Source organism: Austrofundulus limnaeus, unplaced genomic scaffold, assembly GCF_001266775.1.
Source record: "Austrofundulus limnaeus strain Quisiro unplaced genomic scaffold, Austrofundulus_limnaeus-1.0 Scaffold764, whole genome shotgun sequence".
In the NCBI taxonomy this organism is placed as follows: Eukaryota; Metazoa; Chordata; class Actinopteri; order Cyprinodontiformes; family Rivulidae; genus Austrofundulus; species Austrofundulus limnaeus.
This window is the reverse complement of record NW_013953166.1, coordinates 118,876-122,605: the sequence shown is the minus strand read 5'-3', so window position 1 is coordinate 122,605 and position 3,730 is coordinate 118,876. Positions and strand designations below refer to the sequence as shown.

Genomic DNA, 3,730 nt, shown 5'->3' with positions numbered 1-3,730 from the left:
AAGACGGGAAGGTCACTGGGGAGGTATCCCAGGTAGACTTTCAGGAGAAGACGGGAAGGTCACTGGGGAGGTATCCCAGGTAGACTTTCGGGAGAGACGGGAAGGTCACTGGGGAGGTAACCTAGGTAGACTTTCGGGAGAGACGGGGAGGTCACTGGGGAGGTATCCCAGGTAAACTTTTGGGAGAGACGGGAAGGTCACTGGGGAGGTATCCCAGGTAGACTTTCAGGTGCCAGGATCAGAGTTTCAGTCTTGTCACGATTAAGGAGTAGCAGGTTGTCCGAGAGCCATTTCTTGGCTTCTGTGATAATTGTCTAAAAAAGAGATCAACTTGTGGGAACTTGACTCATTAAAAGAGCAGTATAGCTGCAGGTCATCAGCGTAGAAGTGATAGGAGACATCATGAAAATTTTCAATGATCTGGCTTAAGCTGGCAGTATGCTCGCTCGGCAGTCGACCGGTCGACGCGCCGTCACGTGGTTGTTCGGCGTTCGTTTTCGCACTGACCTTTCATAGTTCCCGAGACACCCCGAGCCGAGCTGCTGGGAAACCCCTTCTGCTCCAGCATATGTCACTGCATGGGATTCCTTCCCGGGGGAGTCCAATGTGGAAAAAAAAAAGTCAGCGGCTCTTCCACGTAACGTTGTTTATCCACAAACTGGTCCCGGATTAAGCTCCAAAGTTTTTATCAGTCAGATTCRACCATGAAAATTGTCTGTTTTATCTCCTTTTATGAGTTTTTGGCCATTGACTAAATGTAAATCTTTAAATCGCTGCTTCCTGGTACAACAGTCAGCTGTGGAAGCGATCGCTTTTTTCTTCTTTTTTTCCCTTTCTTTTTTTTGAAGCGAGTGGTTGAAGCAAATGCAGCATCTGACCGCCTTCAGCACAAACAAAACTCCCAGGAACTTCTGACCAGTCACACCACACAGTTCGTATGTGTTTTCATGTGGAGGGGGGTGAAAAGTTCGACCCACGGGTTGCGACAAGAAATGCCGAAATGCCGACGATGCGAACAGAAGTGGCGCATTTTTCATCATAAAACTGCAACAGTTCGGCACGATTTCGGCAGTTCGGCAGCAGCATGTAGGAGCCTTTAGGGGGCGGATGTAGAGGAGGAAGAGGAGGGGCCCCAGGATTGAACCCTGTGGTACGCCACAACTGAATTGGGCTGGTTGAGAATAAGTTTGATTTTGAAGTACTGAGAAAGAGCGGTCGGAGAGGTATGAAATAAACCAGTTTAATACAGCACCCGATATCCCAATGTTTCTCAGATTGTGTAGTAGAATGGTATGATCAACAGTGTCAAAGGCAGAGGAAAGGTCTAATAGGTGCAGAACAGTGTAGTTGAGTGAGTAGAGTGAGAAGTCCGATTGGTAAAAGGTCATGAATATTATTTTCATCCAGGTAAGCAGTAAGTTGTAATGATACAATTTTCTCCAAGACCTTAGACAGGAAAGATAATTTAGAGATGGGCCGGTAGTTGTTTAGATCTGAGGTGTTGAGGGACTGCTTTTTTAATTTGGGTTCAGGGATAGCTTTTTTGAAATTGCCTGGCACACATCCAGATGTAAGCAAGAGATTCAGTAGGTCAACAAGTGAGGGCCCCACCACATCAAAAACAGTTTTTGAAAAGCTGGGTGGTAGAACATCAGCGGGGAAGGTTGAGGATTTCATTTTCTGGATTACAGTTCCAAGATATTCTGAGGTTATAAGGTCAAAGGAAGACCACGATTGCGTGGGGCTGGCATCAGGTCTGATGGGTAAGTCTGATGGAGCAGAAGCCCATTTAAGAGGGCTGCTACTCTGGATGTTCTCAATTTTAACAGTGAAGTGTGTTAGGAAGTTGTGGCAGGTGGGAGATGAAGATGTGTATGGGGAGGGGACGCCCGGCGAGACTAGTGAGTCAATAGTGTTGAATAAGGCTTTGGGATTTTTCTTATAGCGGGTGATTAATTGAGCAAAATATTTTGACCTGGCCTCTTTCATCATGGACTGCAGTGAAAGTCTTAAATCTTTAAGGTATATTCTGTGGACCGTTGGTTTTGACGATTTCCATTTTTGCTCTGCCTGTCTGCATGCACATTTAGCAGTGTGAATTTCCTCATTAATCCAGGGTACAGATTTTTTTAACAGTAGAGCTTGAATTAGCTGTGACAGTACAGCTATTAAAAGCGGATGAAAATTGTTGGTCTAATAGCTATGCTAAAAACCTCTGGCTGTGTTCCATTTGTTATTGAGTGGAGGGGGTCAAAAGAGGCTGAATATTTGTCAGCAGCATCCTTTCTCAGTATCTGCCTCTGAGGTCGTTCTCTGGGGGGAGGGGGCTCTGAGATTGCATTTACATTAACCTCTGAGGTCGACGCCCACTCTGAGGTCGACGCCCGCTCTGAGGTCGACGCCCGCTCTGAGGTCGACGCCCGCTCTGAGGTCGACGCCCGCTCTTTTGTGCACGTTTTTATGCATCACTGCACATTCAGCGAATGTTTTGTGAACACAGTGACTGAAAGCAACATAACACCAATTTTTTTGGATTTTTTTTTAAATTCACCACATTTCAAGCAGCCAATCAAAAACATTTCTCAGAAAAAACTTGAGGAAAGCGAGCAGGAGCCGCCTGGGAGGAGAAAGTTTTGGAGAGACGAAAGGACGGAGCGTGATGGACACTTTGGATACCGGATTTAGCTAGCACTGTTTTTGGTTTGCTTGTATAAGTGTGTTAGCGTGCGTGAGTTTGTGTGCAGTGTGTGTAGTAGTTTGTTAGTCTGTCTGTCAACATGAATTGTTGTTATATGATGGCCGAACAAGCTCTGCGTACTTTATGAGCTTGGAGGATGATGATGGGTGTGTGCACGGAGATGAATCGGACACGTCGGAGTTGAGGTTTGTCTTTTCTCTTTCTTTGTTTATATGGCGTTGAACATGTACAGTAAAATATTCAGAGTAGAGTGGTGTAGTGTTAACACCCATTTCACCTCACCTCCTCCACTACTGATCAACCTTTGATCACCTGAGGTCAAAGCCCTCTTCTTTCAGACTGAACTGTTTCAGCTCTCATGGAGAGCTATCAAAAAATTAAGCCTTTTCACTGTCTTCCTTTTTTCCTTTGGGAAAGATCTTGTTCTCAAAAGATTTTTTATTATGTTGATAAAATCGAGTCAAAACAAACACTCTGTCTGTACTGCTGTTCTTTAAAAATGTATAATTCAAATGCATAAATCCCTTTAAAATGTGTTGACTTTGTCTTCACTTTTAAAGGCTTTCTAGTCATTTTATAGCTATACATTTATTTGTTGTTTAGAACATGTTTAGAAATTATGATTTAGTATTAACAGAATACATTTTAATCAATACTTATATTTTTATCTTCTGTTTTTAATAAGCATTGCTTAGTCATTTTGTTAGTTTAACATTTTATTAGTTTGTTTTCCTCTCTCGGAGGAGTTAGACATTCCTTCCTTCTCTCCTGCCCTTCCCTATCTTTCCCTGCTTTGCTGCTTGGAGCCTCTCTACATTTTCATCAGAAATAAGAAATTATGGATATTTTTATTTTTATGGATTTGGTTAGCTGGTCTCTCGATAAAATTTTTGGAACAAAGTTTTTTTTTTGCCACTTCAGTAGAAAGCAGAACTGAATATCTGAATATTAGTATCTTAGCTTCTTCATCATCAGTGGCTTTTTTTTGGGCATGTTTATGTGTATATGTATAAATATATATATGTATATGGG

At 42.9% G+C, this 3,730-nt stretch overlaps 1 protein-coding gene across 1 annotated transcript in view; it reads right to left on the bottom strand.

Moving 5' to 3' along the window:
* Positions 1–3,730, bottom strand: part of ero1b (endoplasmic reticulum oxidoreductase 1 beta) — a gene marked incomplete in the record, with an annotated part of 60,322 nt that overhangs the window by 5,272 nt on the left and 51,320 nt on the right.